This window comes from Hyla sarda, unplaced genomic scaffold (assembly GCF_029499605.1).
Source record: "Hyla sarda isolate aHylSar1 unplaced genomic scaffold, aHylSar1.hap1 scaffold_1012, whole genome shotgun sequence".
NCBI classification, from domain to species: Eukaryota; Metazoa; Chordata; class Amphibia; order Anura; family Hylidae; genus Hyla; species Hyla sarda.
Window position 1 is genome coordinate 24,391 of NW_026607631.1, and position 21,898 is coordinate 46,288.

Sequence of the window (21,898 nt, forward strand, 5' to 3'; positions counted from 1 at the left end):
AGAAGCAACAGGAGATTGTTGCATCCATCTAGAACCCTCAGAACTACAGTGCTATGATGTCACTCACTTCCACAGGCCTTGCAGAGTGTAAACAACAACAACCCAGCTTTGTTGTGTATGTAACCATAGGGATTTGTGATGTCACCTAGAACCTTCACAGCAGCGACAGCTTTATGAGGAGCATCAGCACTGCTCTGCCTGAGCAGAACCATCACCGCCATAGGTTGTCAAATAACCCGGGTTTAACCCACACAGGTAAGTCCAATGGGGTGCAGGCATGTCCTCTATGCTTACAGCTTCCCGTGGGTGTTGGTTTGATACCGTTTGGGGACAGCCAAGGAGGCATCTGCAGGCAACAAAGGTAGGTGTGTGCTTGTGTGTGTGTTTCCTATGCAGATCCTAAGCCCAGTGTCACATGCAAGTAGGAGGAGTAAGAAGGGTTCCTGGCAAATCCGGGTTATGGATTGCATTTAAAAAGGCCCCGTGGGAGTGCAATGGGCCCCTGTCTTGCTGCTTAGCAATAATGGTATGGGTTTAGGTTCTGCTGTGTGTACTGGTGGTTGACTGCCCCCCAGCCCAGAGTGTGCATGGAAAATTGTCTGGCAGCCTCCCTGACAGCAAGCAGTGATAGTGCCCATGAAGGGCACCTTGTTGGGCCCGCCCCTTTCACGGTTATCGCTTCTCGGCCTTTTGGCTTCGATCCCGTGCGGTTTACCGGGCGGGTTAGGAGTTGAAGGGGGTGGTGATCGGGGCCCTCTTTGCGGGGGGCCCTGGGTTATTTCGGAGTTGCGATAGTGGGTTTCATCGCCTGCAAAAATGAGTGGAGGAGAGAGGATTCGCGGAATGGAAGACACGGTCAGGATTTTCGTCCCAACGGAACATCGGGGAACGGTTGGCCTGGACCAGATTGTGCTGGAGATTCTACGCAGGCTCCAGTACCTAAAGGTAACAGATGTATTTGCAATGCAAGATTTCCCTAGACAGGGTATTTATGATGTTACATTTGTTAATTCCGAGATTTGTCAGAGGGTCTACAAGGACCTGGAAGGAATGAAGAGAAAGAATGAGCCGGATATTATGAGGAAAGTTAAAGTAGAGCCTTTGTTTCTGAGTACAGAGAAAGTGGTCATCGTACATATGTACAATCCCAAAGTTACAGACTCAATGTTAACAAATTTTCTTTATCGTTATTGTGAAGAAGTGAAGTTTTTTGGAAAACTAAAGAACAGACATGGTTTTTTTAACTGTAAAAGGAAATATGTTGTGAAGTTCAAGAAGGATGAGTCTATGGAGGAGGGAATTAAGAGTATTCCTCAAGTTTTTTCCATTGGAGGAGAGCGTGGTTTTTGTTTTTATGAGGGGCAGCTTCAGTTTTGCCGCAAATGTCAAGCATATGGCCACGTGCAGGACGCATGTCCTGTGAAGGGTGTTGTTTGTAGGAACTGTGGCAAGACTGGGCATGAAACAAGTTTTTGCGTTGAGGAAAAGACTTGTGATATTTGTGGGAGTAATTCCCATTTGGCAAGAGGATGTCACTTATGGTACAAGAGAAGGAGTTATGCTGATGCGGCTGGAAGTAAAGGTGGACAGAGCAATGAACAGGGAATGGGAAGGAGGTCTTTTTCAGAAGCCACAGGTGTGGATGGAGGTGTGGATGGAGGTGAAAAATCTAATGTGGAGGGGGAATGTGAAGTCGGGAGGAGCGCAGGTGGTACGATTGTTAAAAATGTTGTTGCTCAGGTGGATGTGATTAAAGAGGCTTTTGTGGAGACAAGTGTGGTGGTTGAACAGGAGTATAAGAAAGTGGTCTCCACAAGTGAAATAACATGTGCAAAGGGGGTGGAGGTCAAGAAGATTGAAACTGTGTATGGAGATGTTTTTCCTTGTGGAAGCATGAGTGGTGATGTGGAATGTCCAGACCCTGTTGTGGGGGAGGAGGAGGGAATGGAATTCCAAGAAAATGTGCAGTCACCTGAGAAGTCCCTTACACCTGCTCAGAGATTTGTCAGCAGTGATGAGGAGGATGAGGTGGGGGTGGAAAGTAAAAGAAGTAAAAAAGGAAGTTGGACTGGGGATCAAGAGGACCCAGTGGTTGGAAGAGGAGTTGAAATGGACAGGGACTCTGATCCAGGGTCGCCTGATTGTTATGAAAATGTTTTAAGGAAAGTTGAGAGTCAGAGCAGTAATTTTTAACTATGATGGATATTAAAGTTTTGATTTTATTCATTTTAGTTATTATGACTCTTATCTTAACAACCCTTAATGTCAGGAGTATTGGATCAGAAGTAAGAAGAGCTGCTATTTTTGAGGTGTTGGAGAATGTGAGAGCTGATATAATATGTTTACAGGAGTGTGCAATTAAATCTGCACCTTATGCTGATGAGTGGAGGATGGGACAATCTTTTTGGTCAACTAGTACGGATAACAAGAATGAAGGAGTTGGTTTTTTAATCAAAAATAACAATATCAAAGTTTTAAATTGCCAGATTTTAATACCAGGCCGTTGCATGGTTTTAAACTTTGAGTTTTTAGACCAGAGGATTAGAGTTTTTAACGTATATGCCCCAGCAGAGAAGAAAGAGCGGTTGGTTTTTTTAGAGTCCTTGAAGTTTTTTATCCCTGGTCGGGAAAGTACTATAGTGGCTGGTGATTTTAACTGTATCCGTACTGTTAATGACCGTGAGAGTGCTGCTGAAGTCCGAACTGACATTACCTCTAATGCTTTAAATCAATTAGTACAAGACTTACACTATATAGATGCTGGACTGATGATTGACACTGATGATAGATATACATATGTATCGGATAGTGGTCACTGTAAATCCCGAATAGATTATATTTTTGTGTCTGAAGGGATGAAGGTGGCCCGGTGTAATCAGATGATGTCGATTTTCTCAGATCATAAAATTTTATCTGCTGAAATAAGCATCTCAGAGTCCATTGCCTTTGGTAGGGGACTCTAGAAGTTGAATGTGAGTTTACTTGAAGAAGAGGAGGTAATGGCAGGTTTTAAAAATATATTTTTATCCTGTGCTGCTAAACATGACTGTTTTAAAAATATTTTAGACTGGTGGGATTGGGCTAAAGTGAACTTTGCTGGTTATTTTAAGTCTGTTTGCATTAAGAGAGCACAGGAGAAGAGGCGGAGAGATGAGACTTTAGTTTCACAGTTGGAGACTCTCTTTAAGTTTAAGAACGCTGGTCTAGAGGTGGATGCTGAAATTTGTGAAATTAAGGAAGAGATGAAGACAAGGTTGAAGGAAAGAGGAAGGAATATTGTTTACAGGGCTAAGGTGCAACATTTGGAGGAGAATGAACAATGTAGTCGATATTTTTTTAAAAAGTGTTTTAAGCCAAAGGGGGTCTTTAAGTCGGTTTTAACCTCAAGTGGTGAGGTGGTTGGTAGGGAGATGGAGGAGGAGGTTTGTAAATTTTATGAAACACTTTTTAGTAATGAAAGTAAAGCTGCTATTAATGAAATGGAAGACTACTGTAACATTTTAGAGGATCAAATTCCAGATGAGGAGAAAGTTTTTTTGGTGGAAGATGTTAGTGAAAATGAAATTAGAATGGCGCTGAATGGAATGGCAAAAGGTAAAACCCCTGGTAGTGACGGCCTTCCAGCTGAGTTTTATGTTGTATTTTGGCCTCTTTTAAAAGATGTTTTTACTCGGGTTGTGCAATATGTTTTTAAGTTTGGGATTTTAGCTGATTCAATGAAGAAGGGAATTATCACACTAATACATAAGAAAGGTGACGAACGTGATATAAAAAATTGGAGACCAATTTTATTGTTAAACAGTGACTATAAAATTATTGCTAAAATTGTTGCAAACAGGCTTAGGAATATTATTGGCCATATGGTAGATAATTACCAAGTATGTGCTGTACCCGGGAGAAGAATTACTGATAATTTATTGATTTTAAGGGATGTTATTTATTATTGTAATTTTAATAAGGTGCCTCTTTTTGTCGAGTCAGTGGATTTCGAGAAGGCCTATGATAAAGTCGCACACAAATTTATGTTTATGGCCCTAAAACATATGGGGATCCCAATGAAGTTATTACATGTTATTAAAGGGTTATATAATGGTGTTACTGGACAAGTTTTAATGAATGGCCATGTTGGTCCTGCTTTTAAGATTTTATCAGGGGTTCGGCAGGGTTGCCCACTCTCCCCAATCCTTTTCATCTGTGTAATAGAGGCCTTGTTAAAGAATGTTCAGAAAGACAAATGTGTTAAAGGAGTTTTTATACCTGGCAGTGGTGGGAGTGATCTTAAGGTTTTAAGCTACATGGATGATGTTGTGTTTACATGTACTTCAAAAGCAGATTTGAATAGAGTGAATTTGCATATTCAAATTTTTTGCTGTGTGGCCGGAATGTGTGTAAACTGGGGCAAATGTCATTTGGTGAATTTTGGGAAATGCGAAGATGTGTTGGTGGATGGAGTAGAGATAAAGGAGAATGTGGAAGTTTTAGGGGTCATTTTTGAAAAGAATCTTAAAGGGACAGAGACTTACAACAAGCTGGACAGTAAAATTGAAAAGAAATTGAATTTTTGGAAATTGAGGAGTTTATCCCTTAAAGGGAAAGTACTTGTTATTAAGACTGTGATTTTACCTTTACTTTTATATACTGCGATGGTTTTTCCACCTGGTAAGCTTTGGATGAGGAAGACAACAAGAAGACTTTTTGTTTTCTTTTGGGGATCCAAAATGGAAAAAATGAAAAGAGAGAAGGTAATGAGTACTGTAAAGAATGGTGGATATGACTTTCCAAATATTGATTTGTTTTTAAAGTTACACTATTTTCTTTTAATTTTCAAGACGATCCAGTGCAATAGTAAAACAGCTGATATGTGTAAATATTTAGCAGGATGGTTGTTTTCTAAGTGGGGCTGGTGTGAGAGGGATCTGAGGAAACCAATGGCGCTGATTATACCTACCTTTTATGTGGTTCTTCGGTCTTTCAATGATCAGTTTAATTTGAGCTCCTTGGGGAAACCTGAAAAGAAGAAAATAGAATATGAGTTGAGAAAGAGTGAAAAATTTAATGAAGTACCATTCTGTAATATTGCACAGTCAGTTAAGATTTGGAGCCTTTTTAATTCCTTTGGTTTATCAAATAGACAAAAAGATGTGGTATGGATGTCTTACCATGGTTGCCTCCCAACTCGAGTGTTTTTAAGAGGAAGAGGAATAAGAGTGAGTGAACAGTGTCCAAGAGAGGGTTGTGGAGGTAAAGAAGATATTGTACATTTGTGGTGGGACTGTTTTTATGCCAAGGAAGTTTTTAGGCTTTTAACAAGATTTTTTATTGCACTTATGGGTTTTAATGATTTTACTTTTGAGAAAATTTTTATCGGTCAGGACTTTAACATGAAGAATGATGCACGTGTTACTTGGATAATTTTTTCTGTTTTTAAAGAAGTTTTATGGGACTCCAGGAATTTGCTTGTTTTTAAAAATGTTTCCATTTCTCCAAGTGAATGTAGGAGGTTGTTGCTCGGAAGACTTTTTATTGCATATTTATTAGATAGGAAGAGAATGGGAGAAGACAATGCTGAAAAGATCTGGAAATATACCCAATGGTGGAAACTGTAAGTCTGACCAGTTTATGTTTTGTTTTTTAAATGTTTTTGTTTTCCTTCAGCTTTCACCTTTTGGTTTTAAGTTCTTGACCCTCGGTTCCCTTTTTTTTGTCTTTCCGCATGATGTTTTTTCAGACATTGTTTTAAGTGACGAGTCCTGGTAGGAGACCTGATGATCGTTCAAACAATAGTCTGTAACTGAGGAAAAAAAAAAAAAAAAAAAAAAAAAAAAAAAATCTGTTCTTATCAGTTTAATATCTGATACGTCCCCTATCTGGGGACCATATATTAAATGGATTTTTGAGAACGGGGGCCGATTTCGAAGCTTGCTTCCGTCGCCCTATGCATTGACCCGATATGGCAGTATCTTCGGGTACAGTGCACCACCCCCTTACAGGGTTAAAAAGAAAGATTCCTACTTTCATTGCTACCTGCTTGCTGGCTAGCCAGCTAGCCAGCCCTGTGGGCCTTGCTGCTGCTGCAGCCAAAAAACAAAAGGTGGTGCTGCTGCTGCTTCTGCTGCTTCTGCTTCTGCTTGTGTCTGGCCGCTGTTGGAGCGTCCAGGCACAGGACTTCTGCTGCTGCTGACTAAATGGCCTCCTTAATTGGATCATTTGAGTAGCCAGCACACCTGTGCAGGTAGGGCATGACATGATAGGCAGCTGCCTTGATAGCGGGTGGGTGCTGAATGTTCCTAATTGACAAAATAAGATTAATGCTTATGAAGAAATATAAAATCTCATCCCTTCCCCAATATCGCGCCACACCCCTACCCCTTAATTCCCTGGTTGAACTTGATGGACATATGTCTTTTTTCGACCGTACTAACTATGTAACTATGTAACATAACATGGGGGGGGGGGGTCTCCTGGCTGTTCACACAGGTGTGTCATTGCTGTACATTGACCATGCATTGCTTCTGTGGTATTGCAAAGGCAAAGACAAATGCTTCCAGCCATCCATTGCACTAATGGATTGGTCATCAGCTGGCTGTCTATGTCCCGCATCAATATAGACCAAAGTACAGAGGGTTAGGCTATGCTATTGTGCACCTACCTGATGCATCAGAAGGTGCGAGGCCCTTGCTAAATTCTGTGCACAGACTTTGAGATCTATACTTTAGACTGTATCTAAACCTGCTCCAACATGGACTGACATTCTGGCCTACTTTCAGCCGATGCGACTTGTCTGTCGCTGAACAGTCGCTTTTTATGTATTCAGCACCTATGTATAATGTTGTAAAAATGCTCTAGAAGCTAAAGTCGCAGAAATGTCACACATATTTGGCCTGCAACTTTCTGTGCGACAAATTCAGACAGGAAAAATCAGTATAAATCCTTAGAAAATTATCCCCCAGTGTCTCCATCTGCTGGCGGTATTGAATAAGCATTGCTGCACTGATGGGGTATGCATTAGACGAAAAAAAAGAAGAAAAAGAAGAATAATACGCCCAGAAAAGAGGCGAAAAGGAGAAAAACGTTAAAAAACGTGAAAAAAAAGTAAGAGGAAGAGAAGGGAAAAAAAGGTGGAAATGGGTTTAAAAGTGATTTCGGCGGAGAAATATATATATATATATATATATATATATATATATATATATATATACGCGCACACACACACATATATATAAACGTATTCTCCGTTGAGATATTGCAGCCGCTGCTGTGTCCAGGCCCAGGAGCCTTAGCACTGTGCTGTGATGTCACTCAATACCACTGACATCACTAGGTGTAAACAACATCTCTCCTTTGCTGTGTATGTGACTATGGAGCTGTTTGGTGATGTCGTCTATTATGGCCTTCATAGAAGCAACAGGAGATTGTTGCATCCATCTAGAACCCTCAGAACTACAGTGCTATGATGTCACTCACTTCCACAGGCCTTGCAGAGTGTAAACAACAACAACCCAGCTTTGTTGTGTATGTAACCATAGGGATTTGTGATGTCACCTAGAACCTTCACAGCAGCGACAGCTTTATGAGGAGCATCAGCACTGCTCTGCCTGAGCAGAACCATCACCGCCATAGGTTGTCAAATAACCCGGGTTTAACCCACACAGGTAAGTCCAATGGGGTGCAGGCATGTCCTCTATGCTTACAGCTTCCCGTGGGTGTTGGTTTGATACCGTTTGGGGACAGCCAAGGAGGCATCTGCAGGCAACAAAGGTAGGTGTGTGCTTGTGTGTGTGTTTCCTATGCAGATCCTAAGCCCAGTGTCACATGCAAGTAGGAGGAGTAAGAAGGGTTCCTGGCAAATCCGGGTTATGGATTGCATTTAAAAAGGCCCCGTGGGAGTGCAATGGGCCCCTGTCTTGCTGCTTAGCAATAATGGTATGGGTTTAGGTTCTGCTGTGTGTACTGGTGGTTGACTGCCCCCCAGCCCAGAGTGTGCATGGAAAATTGTCTGGCAGCCTCCCTGACAGCAAGCAGTGATAGTGCCCATGAAGGGCACCTTGTTGGGCCCGCCCCTTTCACGGTTATCGCTTCTCGGCCTTTTGGCTAAGATCAAGTGTAGTATCTGTTCTTATCAGTTTAATATCTGATACGTCCCCTATCTGGGGACCATATATTAAATGGATTTTTGAGAACGGGGGCCGATTTCGAAGCTTGCTTCCGTCGCCCTATGCATTGACCCGATATGGCAGTATCTTCGGGTACAGTGCACCACCCCCTTACAGGGTTAAAAAGAAAGATTCCTACTTTCATTGCTACCTGCTTGCTGGCTAGCCAGCTAGCCAGCCCTGTGGGCCTTGCTGCTGCTGCAGCCAAAAAACAAAAGGTGGTGCTGCTGCTGCTTCTGCTGCTTCTGCTTCTGCTTGTGTCTGGCCGCTGTTGGAGCGTCCAGGCACAGGACTTCTGCTGCTGCTGACTAAATGGCCTCCTTAATTGGATCATTTGAGTAGCCAGCACACCTGTGCAGGTAGGGCATGACATGATAGGCAGCTGCCTTGATAGCGGGTGGGTGCTGAATGTTCCTAATTGACAAAATAAGATTAATGCTTATGAAGAAATATAAAATCTCATCCCTTCCCCAATATCGCGCCACACCCCTACCCCTTAATTCCCTGGTTGAACTTGATGGACATATGTCTTTTTTCGACCGTACTAACTATGTAACTATGTAACATAACATGGGGGGGGGGGGGGGGTCTCCTGGCTGTTCACACAGGTGTGTCATTGCTGTACATTGACCATGCATTGCTTCTGTGGTATTGCAAAGGCAAAGACAAATGCTTCCAGCCATCCATTGCACTAATGGATTGGTCATCAGCTGGCTGTCTATGTCCCGCATCAATATAGACCAAAGTACAGAGGGTTAGGCTATGCTATTGTGCACCTACCTGATGCATCAGAAGGTGCGAGGCCCTTGCTAAATTCTGTGCACAGACTTTGAGATCTATACTTTAGACTGTATCTAAACCTGCTCCAACATGGACTGACATTCTGGCCTACTTTCAGCCGATGCGACTTGTCTGTCGCTGAACAGTCGCTTTTTATGTATTCAGCACCTATGTATAATGTTGTAAAAATGCTCTAGAAGCTAAAGTCGCAGAAATGTCACACATATTTGGCCTGCAACTTTCTGTGCGACAAATTCAGACAGGAAAAATCAGTATAAATCCTTAGAAAATTATCCCCCAGTGTCTCCATCTGCTGGCGGTATTGAATAAGCATTGCTGCACTGATGGGGTATGCATTAGACGAAAAAAAAGAAGAAAAAGAAGAATAATACGCCCAGAAAAGAGGCGAAAAGGAGAAAAACGTAAAAAAACGTGAAAAAAAAGTAAGAGGAAGAGAAGTGAAAAAAAGGTGGAAATGGGTTTAAAAGTGATTTCGGCGGAGAAATATATATATATATATATATATATATATATATATATATATACGCGCACACACACACATATATATAAACGTATTCTCCGTTGAGATATTGCAGCCGCTGCTGTGTCCAGGCCCAGGAGCCTTAGCACTGTGCTGTGATGTCACTCAATACCACTGACATCACTAGGTGTAAACAACATCTCTCCTTTGCTGTGTATGTGACTATGGAGCTGTTTGGTGATGTCGTCTATTATGGCCTTCATAGAAGCAACAGGAGATTGTTGCATCCATCTAGAACCCTCAGAACTACAGTGCTATGATGTCACTCACTTCCACAGGCCTTGCAGAGTGTAAACAACAACAACCCAGCTTTGTTGTGTATGTAACCATAGGGATTTGTGATGTCACCTAGAACCTTCACAGCAGCGACAGCTTTATGAGGAGCATCAGCACTGCTCTGCCTGAGCAGAACCATCACCGCCATAGGTTGTCAAATAACCCGGGTTTAACCCACACAGGTAAGTCCAATGGGGTGCAGGCATGTCCTCTATGCTTACAGCTTCCCGTGGGTGTTGGTTTGATACCGTTTGGGGACAGCCAAGGAGGCATCTGCAGGCAACAAAGGTAGGTGTGTGCTTGTGTGTGTGTTTCCTATGCAGATCCTAAGCCCAGTGTCACATGCAAGTAGGAGGAGTAAGAAGGGTTCCTGGCAAATCCGGGTTATGGATTGCATTTAAAAAGGCCCCGTGGGAGTGCAATGGGCCCCTGTCTTGCTGCTTAGCAATAATGGTATGGGTTTAGGTTCTGCTGTTTGTACTGGTGGTTGACTGCCCCCCAGCCCAGAGTGTGCATGGAAAATTGTCTGGCAGCCTCCCTGACAGCAAGCAGTGATAGTGCCCATGAAGGGCACCTTGTTGGGCCCGCCCTTTCACGGTTATCGCTTCTCGGCCTTTTGGCTAAGATCAAGTGTAGTATCTGCATTTGGTCTGGTCGGAAGGTGTCTGTGGTACCCCGCTTCTCGGCCTTGGGGGATTGTCTCTCCTTACGGAGGGACTTCACCCCCTTGCTGCTATTGGGGAGCGGGCTTAGTCCACAGACAACGGGTTGCGATCCCCCTGTCTCTGGGACCTTGTGTCTCAGAAGGCATTTTCGGTACGTTGAGCGTTACCTGTAGCTTCGGAAGCACCTAGGGTACCCCCGACCTCTGCCTTGGGTAAGGGTTCCGCTTTTATAGCGGGATTCCGAGCCCCTGCTGCTATTGGGGAAGGGGCTTAGTCCCTGGGTGTGGAAGATGCCGTTCTCCTGGGCTTTCCCCTCTGGGGAAATGTCGATGCGAAATACCATCCGCATAGAGGTGTCGGAGAGCCATCGTCAGTTGAAGAACCTCCGCTTCATTGCGGAGGTGATTCTTCTTGACTACTTCCGCCTCAATAGGGAGGACATCCTGTGTCTAAATGACCAGGAAAGCCGTGGCCTGTATACCGTCACCTTCACGGCCACGGCGTGTTGCGATAACATCTATGCAACCTTGTCTGGTGCGGACCAGAGGGACGATCGACTCGACGGTCTTTCGTTCCAGTTCCTCTATGGTGAGGAACATATACCGTTGGTGGTGGCTATGCACAGCCCTCATGTGACCACGGAGGATATAGCCACTTTTCTTCGGCGATACTGCGAAGAGGTGCGATTCGCAAACAAAATATTGAACTCCGTGCGGTTCTGGAACGGCAAGAGGAAGTTCTGGGTCAAGCTCCGTAAGGATCCCGGTGGTATTGGGGGTCTTTGCCATCCGCCCCCAAATTTTGCCATCGGGAGAGTTCGGGGCTTCCTGTTCTATCCTCAAATGCCTATGTATTGCCGAAATTGCTTGAGGTTTGGCCACACCCAGGAGACCTGCGGCGCGGAGCGTGTGATTCGCTGCAATAGGTGTGGCCAAGAAGGTCACATAGCCTCAAGATGTAGCCATACGATAAGGTGTAACCTCTGCGGAGAGGAAAATCATGATTTTAATTCCTGTCCCCATAAAGCAAAAACTACGATGGGTGGGTCAAGGCTGGGCCCACCCAAAGAGGGGACAGGACAAAAGACGTCCTTTTTTAAGATGCCCAAACCCCAGAAGGCAGGTACTGATGGGTCCAGGCCCAAGACCTCTGGTGCTCCATCGGGGGGCCCACCGGTGGTAGTGCTGGGGGGAGGCCATGGGGATTCCACGAAGCCCGGGCGGGTGATCGAGTTTACTGCCCGGGAAATTGAAAGACGTCGATCGACTTCCTACCTGGCTCAAGAGCCCGCCGAAACTTCTGAAGGGGGCTCACCTGTGGCGGGTGGCAGCCGACGGGCCTCGGTGGGGGCAGAGGTGGACCCAAAATTGCAGCATAAGCCAGGTACTGGCTTGGCCCAGGGTCGCCCTGCTCCGGACGAAGAGGCCCCGGTGAAAGCCCGCCGGAAGGGGAGCCAGGTGGCCAGGTCTGAGCCCGGTCCTGTTACTCCGCCTATACAGGACAGGGCCAAGAAGACAAGTGGCGCCAAACCAGGGTTTGCTGCCCCGCCAGCAGTGGACCCGGTGGGTAAAACTGGCCATCGTCGATCGATGGGGAAGTTGGAGCAACAGTCCTCAGCAACGCTTGCTGGGGAACAAGCGATGAAAACTTCCCAAGGTAGCGGCAAAGGTTCCGGAAAAGAGGCCTCACAGGCCCCTGTGCAGCAGTTCCAGTCGTCAAAAGATGAAAGAAGACGCAGATCCATCAGCCGGGGGCCAGAGATTACATCGAGTGAGAGCAACACAGAGGATATGGACAGCAGTATGACATTTAAAAGACAAAGAGAAGAAGAAGAGGAAGACATTCAAAGGAAAGCGGCGTGCCGTAGTTCGGACGAGAGCGAGCTCAGGGTCGGGGCATCATCGATCTCAAGCTCCGACCCTCAGAACATTAAGGAGCTGATGACCCCGCAGGCGGGGGATGACGGTACGCAGCTTATTATTGACTTTGATTCTCCAAGCACGGACTCTCCATAAACTATGCCTATCCCTGTAAAAATTGCCTCACTCAATGTGAGGTCCTTAAAGAGCCCTGATCGCAGGGCTGCTTTATTTTCTTATCTAGAGACATGTGACTTTGACCTTTGCCTGCTACAAGAATGTGGAATCCCTAGTAAAATGGACTATAAAGACTTAAAAGAAGACTGGAAGCTGGGCCCATCCATATGGTCCGGTGCAAATGACTGTCGTTCTGTGGGTGTTGGGCTGCTCTGCCGAGGCCAGTCCTTTTCTATTCATACAGTAACTGAGATTGTGCCTGGCAGAGCTCTTTTAATTCATCTATATTTTAATGGACTTTTAATTCGTGTTTTAAATGTGTATGCCCCTCCTGATAAACAGGAGCGGGCAGAACTATTTGAAATTTTACCACTGTTTTGTGTTGGGTCTTCCCCCCTGCTGGTGGGAGGTGATTTTAACTGCATACGTGATGGGGAACACCGGCAGGGTGGGGATATTAATCGTAAAGACCGCACTTCTTACCTGCTTAAAAATTTTATTGATGATTTTAACTTGAAAGATTGCTGGAAGGATCTCTTGCCGGAGGACCCGGGCGCCACATGGTCCAATGGAAGAGTGAGCTCCAGAATCGATTTTAGTTTTTCCTCTAGAGCTTTTAAACCCCTGAAATGCACGCTCGAGCAGAATATCTTCTCTGATCATAAGCTCTTCTTGGTGGTCCTGGAGCTAGAGGGGGAGCAAAAAGCAAAAAGGGGCCTCTGGAGATTAAACACCACACTCCTAGAGGACCCTGAGATAAAAGAGGAGTTTGTGCGGACCTACCAATGCTGGCAATCACAAAGAAAACCCCACGAGCCTATGCTGCACTGGTGGGAGGGCACCAAATCTAAAATCAGGTTTTTTTTTATCAAAGCAGGTAAGAAGAAGGCAAAAATGGAAAAACAGTGGTTTTATGTTCTTAACATGCGTTTAAATGTACTTTTTAAATTGAAAGAAGCTGGTATGGATGTAGAAAATGATATTTTAAACCTTAAAACTGAAATAAAACATGCCATAGAAAAGAAAGGGAAACAAATCATTTTTAACTCACATGTGCAGCACCTGGAGGAGGGCGAGAAATGTTCCCGTTTCTTTTTTAAAAAAGTGATGAATAGGAGGGATATCATCCAAAACCTTGAGGGTGAATCCACTCCAAAAGGCATGTTAGATGCAGTTTTTAACTTCTACCAGCTTCTTTTTAATAAGAAAGATCTTAATCCATCCTTTTTAGAACATGTTCTTAATTCCCTTGATTTTAAGCTAGATGTTTTAGACCAGGAGGTTTTATCCCGTGATCTTAACTTAGATGAACTTTTATTTGTTTTTAAAAGTTTTTCTAGTGGGAAGGCCCCTGGGGAAGATGGTTTACCCATCGAATTTTATTTAGCTTTTTGGGATATTTTAAAGGATGATATGGTTTTATTGTATAAAGAAACTTTTATTGTTAATGAACTTCCCCCTTCCTGGAGGAGGGGGATTGTATCATTACTTTTTAAAAAGGGTGAAAAGGATATGCTAAAAAATTGGCGCCCCATCACACTTTTAAATGTCGATTATAAAGTTTTAGCCAAGTTATTAGCTGTCCGTTTTAAACCTTTTATTCATAAATTAATTCACCCAAATCAGGTTTGTGGGGTACCTGGAAGGTCTATAGCTGAATCCCTAAATATTTTAAGAGATGTTTTATGGTATTTTAAGGATAGAAATCAAACTGTAGCAATTTTATCCTTAGACTTTGAAAAAGCCTTTGATAGGGTCTCCCATGAATACCTGTTTTTAGTTCTTAAAAAGATGGCAGTGCCTGAAACGATTTTAAGCCGAATCATGCTTTTATACCGATCCTGTTTTAGTCAAGTCTCTGTTAATGGCTTTTTAACCAGCGGTGTTCCTCTTTTATCAGGTGTCAAACAGGGCTGCCCCCTGTCCCCACTCCTTTTTATTTGCGCAATCGAACCACTGATGGCCCTCCTCAGAAAAGACCGGGTAGTAAGAGGCGTACCGATACCTGGTGGAGGAGGGACCCATCTAAAGGTGTTGGGGTACATGGATGATGTCACCATACTGTGCCCGGACTCTCCATCCATGAGGGGGGCATTGAGGAACACCAGCTATTTCTGCGAGGTCTCTGGTTTTAAGCTAAACACAGATAAATGTGACTGTTTTTATATTGGCTCCTGGGATTCATCCATCACCCCAGGAGTCACAATGCAACAGGATCAAATTAAAGTTTTAGGTATTGTTTTTAACCAGGTCAATGATGGGAGCCCTAACTGGGATTCAGCTATAGCTAAGATGGAGAAGAAGATTTTAATGTGGAATCTTAGAAACCTTACCATGGAGGGGAAGATTTTAATAATAAAGATGGTTTTACTCCCTATTATGCTATACATTGCCATGGTATTTCCTCCATCTATTTTATACATTAAAAAAGTAACTAGAATTGTTTTTACTTTTTTATGGGGTTCAAAAATGGAGAAATTAAAGCGTGATTTTATGTACAAAAGTAAAGATAATGGCGGGAAAGATGTTCCTAACCTTTTTACTTTCTTTTACATAAAGTATTTCTGTTTCTGTTTTAAAATTATTAAATCCGATGGCATTTTTAGCTGCTTTTTAAGGTACGCTGCGGGCATGGTTTTTAAAAGATGGTTGCGCATCCCTCTGAACGCTCCGGTGCTTCTGTGTCCCCCAAAACATTATGTGGTGTTGGAAAAGACAGTCAGGCTCCTAGGTCTCCAAGATTTGGAGCCTGACATACTGGGGGACCAGAGAAAGGTATCAAAGGTCCTCAGGCGGAGTGAGGTTACCCTGGCAGTGTCCAATTTCACACAGGCAAGATCCAAAAAGGTATGGCGGAACGTGTACGGGAAGTTTCTGGCGAATGTACACAGGGATCTTGCCTGGGCAATCGTCCACCAGTGCCTCCCTACTCGTGAGTTCCAGCACAGGCGAGGACTGGTGGCGAGAGCCAAGTGCCCGAGAGATGGCTGCGGAGTGGACGAAACGGTGCTGCACATATTTTGGAACTGCCCTTTTGCACGGGAGCTTTGGAGGAAGGTAGGCCCACTTTTGAAGTGGGCCTGCGGCCTAAAAGATTTTAATCACGAATGTGTCTTTTACGGTCTTTTTAACTGCCCCAATTTTAAACAGCAGATGATCTGCTGGATGATTATTAATTGTTTTAAAAATGCCATCTGGAAAGTTAGGAACATCTTACTTTTTAAACATGATTTTATTGATGTTAAAAACTGTATAAAGCTGGCCCTGAGTGAGATGTACATCTATTACCTAAGAGACAAGAAACAGTTGGGGGCCAGCGAGGCAGCATCCATGTGGTGTCTGCCTCTATGGAACGAAATAACAATATAATCAGTTTTTATGACATTTGTATAATGTTTTATCCTGCCATTTTTATTTTTTCTCCTTTTATAACTGGTTTTATTATTTGTATTTTAAAACTTTTGTGAACCTTTTATTATTTTGCATTTTAAATTCTGTATGGTTTCTTATTTATTCAATAAAATTTTGTTGAAACCTTATCTGTTCTTATCAGTTTAATATCTGATACGTCCCCTATCTGGGGACCATATATTAAATGGATTTTTGAGAACGGGGGCCGATTTCGAAGCTTGCTTCCGTCGCCCTATGCATTGACCCGATATGGCAGTATCTTCGGGTACAGTGCACCACCCCCTTACAGGGTTAAAAAGAAAGATTCCTACTTTCATTGCTACCTGCTTGCTGGCTAGCCAGCTAGCCAGCCCTGTGGGCCTTGCTGCTGCTGCAGCCAAAAAACAAAAGGTGGTGCTGCTGCTGCTTCTGCTGCTTCTGCTTCTGCTTGTGTCTGGCCGCTGTTGGAGCGTCCAGGCACAGGACTTCTGCTGCTGCTGACTAAATGGCCTCCTTAATTGGATCATTTGAGTAGCCAGCACACCTGTGCAGGTAGGGCATGACATGATAGGCAGCTGCCTTGATAGCGGGTGGGTGCTGAATGTTCCTAATTGACAAAATAAGATTAATGCTTATGAAGAAATATAAAATCTCATCCCTTCCCCAATATCGCGCCACACCCCTACCCCTTAATTCCCTGGTTGAACTTGATGGACATATGTCTTTTTTCGACCGTACTAACTATGTAACTATGTAACATAACATGGGGGGGGGGGGTCTCCTGGCTGTTCACACAGGTGTGTCATTGCTGTACATTGACCATGCATTGCTTCTGTGGTATTGCAAAGGCAAAGACAAATGCTTCCAGCCATCCATTGCACTAATGGATTGGTCATCAGCTGGCTGTCTATGTCCCGCATCAATATAGACCAAAGTACAGAGGGTTAGGCTATGCTATTGTGCACCTACCTGATGCATCAGAAGGTGCGAGGCCCTTGCTAAATTCTGTGCACAGACTTTGAGATCTATACTTTAGACTGTATCTAAACCTGCTCCAACATGGACTGACATTCTGGCCTACTTTCAGCCGATGCGACTTGTCTGTCGCTGAACAGTCGCTTTTTATGTATTCAGCACCTATGTATAATGTTGTAAAAATGCTCTAGAAGCTAAAGTCGCAGAAATGTCACACATATTTGGCCTGCAACTTTCTGTGCGACAAATTCAGACAGGAAAAATCAGTATAAATCCTTAGAAAATTATCCCCCAGTGTCTCCATCTGCTGGCGGTATTGAATAAGCATTGCTGCACTGATGGGGTATGCATTAGACGAAAAAAAAGAAGAAAAAGAAGAATAATACGCCCAGAAAAGAGGCGAAAAGGAGAAAAACGTAAAAAAACGTGAAAAAAAAGTAAGAGGAAGAGAAGGGGAAAAAAAGGTGGAAATGGGTTTAAAAGTGATTTCGGCGGAGAAATATATATATATATATATATATATATATATACGCGCACACACACACATATATATAAACGTATTCTCCGTTGAGATATTGCAGCCGCTGCTGTGTCCAGGCCCAGGAGCCTTAGCACTGTGCTGTGATGTCACTCAATACCACTGACATCACTAGGTGTAAACAACATCTCTCCTTTGCTGTGTATGTGACTATGGAGCTGTTTGGTGATGTCGTCTATTATGGCCTTCATAGAAGCAACAGGAGATTGTTGCATCCATCTAGAACCCTCAGAACTACAGTGCTATGATGTCACTCACTTCCACAGGCCTTGCAGAGTGTAAACAACAACAACCCAGCTTTGTTGTGTATGTAACCATAGGGATTTGTGATGTCACCTAGAACCTTCACAGCAGCGACAGCTTTATGAGGAGCATCAGCACTGCTCTGCCTGAGCAGAACCATCACCGCCATAGGTTGTCAAATAACCCGGGTTTAACCCACACAGGTAAGTCCAATGGGGTGCAGGCATGTCCTCTATGCTTACAGCTTCCCGTGGGTGTTGGTTTGATACCGTTTGGGGACAGCCAAGGAGGCATCTGCAGGCAACAAAGGTAGGTGTGTGCTTGTGTGTGTGTTTCCTATGCAGATCCTAAGCCCAGTGTCACATGCAAGTAGGAGGAGTAAGAAGGGTTCCTGGCAAATCCGGGTTATGGATTGCATTTAAAAAGGCCCCGTGGGAGTGCAATGGGCCCCTGTCTTGCTGCTTAGCAATAATGGTATGGGTTTAGGTTCTGCTGTGTGTACTGGTGGTTGACTGCCCCCCAGCCCAGAGTGTGCATGGAAAATTGTCTGGCAGCCTCCCTGACAGCAAGCAGTGATAGTGCCCATGAAGGGCACCTTGTTGGGCCCGCCCCTTTCACGGTTATCGCTTCTCGGCCTTTTGGCTAAGATCAAGTGTAGTATCTGTTCTTATCAGTTTTCATGCTGGTGGGGATGGGTGCTGCATGGAGGATGCAGGTGTACCAGGGCTTTCCGGGGCTGGTTCTGAGGAATCAGCTCGACGGCTGCCCCGATGTGACCTGTTCCCTCCGGGTCTCGCCATGAGGCTGAGAGGGTCTAGAGCCGAGGTACTTTTGTGCCTCGGGGAGTGGTGACCCCGAGGTGCCGAAACTCACTGGGAGAATAGGCTCACTGAGTTGAAGCACGGGCACCATAATCTCTTCACCTTGTGGCACTCACCTCTTGATTCCCGGCCTTCTGGCTAGGATCAGAGAAATTTTTATAGATCCGGCCGGATGTCCGGGCAGTATATCTGCACACATTCACTTATTTATTTCTTTTTTTGTCTCACTGTGTCACTTTTTGCGTGTTGTGTGTTCACAGGATTTGTCAGGATGCGGTAGCCCTTCTGGGTGTCCCTCCTGGCGGTCTAGGGGAGGTGTGTGTGGCCATTAGGTTCCGCACCTCCCTGCAAACACCCCAGGTACTCCTGCTTTGGCAGGGTACCTACCGTAATCGGCTCTGCGGGCAGATACCTTGGCCAACGCCAAGGGGGATGCCGGGAGCATTTGTGGTCCCCTAGTAGCTTCGGCGAAAAGGGACATCGAACCTGGAACCTCGCAGGTACCTTTTGGTCCGGAGGCGAAGGGTAAGGTTTGTTGGGGGGCCTCTCTCCTATCGGAGAAGGGCTTGCGATAGACCGCATCCTTTGTGCACGTTTTTTTAGTGTAACACGTTTGCACTTTTTCTTGCACTTTGGGTGAATCGAAAGCACGTTCCTCGGCTTTAGAAAAAAAAAAAAAAAAAAAAAATCTGTTCTTATCAGTTTAATATCTGATACGTCCCCTATCTGGGGACCATATATTAAATGGATTTTTGAGAACGGGGGCCGATTTCGAAGCTTGCTTCCGTCGCCCTATGCATTGACCCGATATGGCAGTATCTTCGGGTACAGTGCACCACCCCCTTACAGGGTTAAAAAGAAAGATTCCTACTTTCATTGCTACCTGCTTGCTGGCTAGCCAGCTTTCCAGCCCTGTGGGCCTTGCTGCTGCTGCAGCCAAAAAACAAAAGGTGGTGCTGCTGCTGCTTCTGCTGCTTCTGCTGCTTCTGCTTCTGCTTGTGTCTGGCCGCTGTTGGAGCGTCCAGGCACAGGACTTCTGCTGCTGCTGACTAAATGGCCTCCTTAATTGGATCATTTGAGTAGCCAGCACACCTGTGCAGGTAGGGCATGACATGATAGGCAGCTGCCTTGATAGCGGGTGGGTGCTGAATGTTCCTAATTGACAAAATAAGATTAATGCTTATAAAGAAATATAAAATCTCATCCCTTCCCCAATATCGCGCCACACCCCTACCCCTTAATTCCCTGGTTGAACTTGATGGACATATGTCTTTTTTCGACCGTACTAACTATGTAACTATGTAACATAACATGGGGGGGGGGGGTCTCCTGGCTGTTCACACAGGTGTGTCATTGCTGTACATTGACCATGCATTGCTTCTGTGGTATTGCAAAGGCAAAGACAAATGCTTCCAGCCATCCATTGCACTAATGGATTGGTCATCAGCTGGCTGTCTATGTCCCGCATCAATATAGACCAAAGTACAGAGGGTTAGGCTATGCTATTGTGCACCTACCTGATGCATCAGAAGGTGCGAGGCCCTTGCTAAATTCTGTGCACAGACTTTGAGATCTATACTTTAGACTGTATCTAAACCTGCTCCAACATGGACTGACATTCTGGCCTACTTTCAGCCGATGCGACTTGTCTGTCGCTGAACAGTCGCTTTTTATGTATTCAGCACCTATGTATAATGTTGTAAAAATGCTCTAGAAGCTAAAGTCGCAGAAATGTCACACATATTTGGCCTGCAACTTTCTGTGCGACAAATTCAGACAGGAAAAATCAGTATAAATCCTTAGAAAATTATCCCCCAGTGTCTCCATCTGCTGGCGGTATTGAATAAGCATTGCTGCACTGATGGGGTATGCATTAGACGAAAAAAAAGAAGAAAAAGAAGAATAATACGCCCAGAAAAGAGGCGAAAAGGAGAAAAACGTAAAAAAACGTGAAAAAAAAGTAAGAGGAAGAGAAGGGGAAAAAAAGGTGGAAATGGGTTTAAAAGTGATTTCGGCGGAGAAATATATATATATATATATATATATATATATATATATATATATATACGCGCACACACACACATATATATAAACGTATTCTCCGTTGAGATATTGCAGCCGCTGCTGTGTCCAGGCCCAGGAGCCTTAGCACTGTGCTGTGATGTCACTCAATACCACTGACATCACTAGGTGTAAACAACATCTCTCCTTTGCTGTGTATGTGACTATGGAGCTGTTTGGTGATGTCGTCTATTATGGCCTTCATAGAAGCAACAGGAGATTGTTGCATCCATCTAGAACCCTCAGAACTACAGTGCTATGATGTCACTCACTTCCACAGGCCTTGCAGAGTGTAAACAACAACAACCCAGCTTTGTTGTGTATGTAACCATAGGGATTTGTGATGTCACCTAGAACCTTCACAGCAGCGACAGCTTTATGAGGAGCATCAGCACTGCTCTGCCTGAGCAGAACCATCACCGCCATAGGTTGTCAAATAACCCGGGTTTAACCCACACAGGTAAGTCCAATGGGGTGCAGGCATGTCCTCTATGCTTACAGCTTCCCGTGGGTGTTGGTTTGATACCGTTTGGGGACAGCCAAGGAGGCATCTGCAGGCAACAAAGGTAGGTGTGTGCTTGTGTGTGTGTTTCCTATGCAGATCCTAAGCCCAGTGTCACATGCAAGTAGGAGGAGTAAGAAGGGTTCCTGGCAAATCCGGGTTATGGATTGCATTTAAAAAGGCCCCGTGGGAGTGCAATGGGCCCCTGTCTTGCTGCTTAGCAATAATGGTATGGGTTTAGGTTCTGCTGTGTGTACTGGTGGTTGACTGCCCCCCAGCCCAGAGTGTGCATGGAAAATTGTCTGGCAGCCTCCCTGACAGCAAGCAGTGATAGTGCCCATGAAGGGCACCTTGTTGGGCCCGCCCCTTTCACGGTTATCGCTTCTCGGCCTTTTGGCTAAGATCAAGTGTAGTATCTGTTCTTATCCGGTTAATATCTGATACGTCCCCTATCTGGGGACCATATATTAAATGGATTTTTGAGAACGGGGGCCGATTTCGAAGCTTGCTTCCGTCGCCCTATGCATTGACCCGATATGGCAGTATCTTCGGGTACAGTGCACCACCCCCTTACAGGGTTAAAAAGAAAGATTCATACTTTCATTGCTACCTGCTTGCTGGCTAGCCAGCTTTCCAGCCCTGTGGGCCTTGCTGCTGCTGCAGCCAAAAAACAAAAGGTGGTGCTGCTGCTGCTTCTGCTGCTTCTGCTGCTTCTGCTTCTGCTTGTGTCTGGCCGCTGTTGGAGCGTCCAGGCACAGGACTTCTGCTGCTGCTGACTAAATGGCCTCCTTAATTGGATCATTTGAGTAGCCAGCACACCTGTGCAGGTAGGGCATGACATGATAGGCAGCTGCCTTGATAGCGGGTGGGTGCTGAATGTTCCTAATTGACAAAATAAGATTAATGCTTATGAAGAA

General features: G+C 44.7%; 4 non-coding genes and 3 pseudogenes across 4 annotated transcripts; all 7 read left to right on the plus strand.

The window, feature by feature from the left end:
* The first annotated feature begins 5,780 nt into the window (after positions 1–5,780).
* On the plus strand, positions 5,781–5,982 carry LOC130298677 (U2 spliceosomal RNA; annotated as a pseudogene).
* A 2,089-nt stretch (positions 5,983–8,071) lies between these two features.
* On the plus strand, positions 8,072–8,262 carry LOC130298679 (U2 spliceosomal RNA). Its single transcript, XR_008850000.1, has one exon. It is a non-coding gene; the product is annotated as a U2 spliceosomal RNA (small nuclear RNA).
* Positions 8,263–10,350: 2,088 nt separating this feature from the next.
* LOC130298684 (U2 spliceosomal RNA) lies at positions 10,351–10,568 on the plus strand (annotated as a pseudogene).
* Positions 10,569–15,957: 5,389 nt separating this feature from the next.
* LOC130298669 (U2 spliceosomal RNA) lies at positions 15,958–16,143 on the plus strand. Its single transcript, XR_008849993.1, has one exon. It is a non-coding gene; the product is annotated as a U2 spliceosomal RNA (small nuclear RNA).
* Positions 16,144–18,219: 2,076 nt separating this feature from the next.
* LOC130298681 (U2 spliceosomal RNA) lies at positions 18,220–18,379 on the plus strand (annotated as a pseudogene).
* Positions 18,380–19,073: 694 nt separating this feature from the next.
* LOC130298673 (U2 spliceosomal RNA) lies at positions 19,074–19,259 on the plus strand. Its single transcript, XR_008849997.1, has one exon. It is a non-coding gene; the product is annotated as a U2 spliceosomal RNA (small nuclear RNA).
* Positions 19,260–21,358: 2,099 nt separating this feature from the next.
* Positions 21,359–21,549, plus strand: LOC130298664 (U2 spliceosomal RNA). The gene has a single exon (XR_008849990.1). It is a non-coding gene; the product is annotated as a U2 spliceosomal RNA (small nuclear RNA).
* Positions 21,550–21,898: the final 349 nt, after the last annotated feature.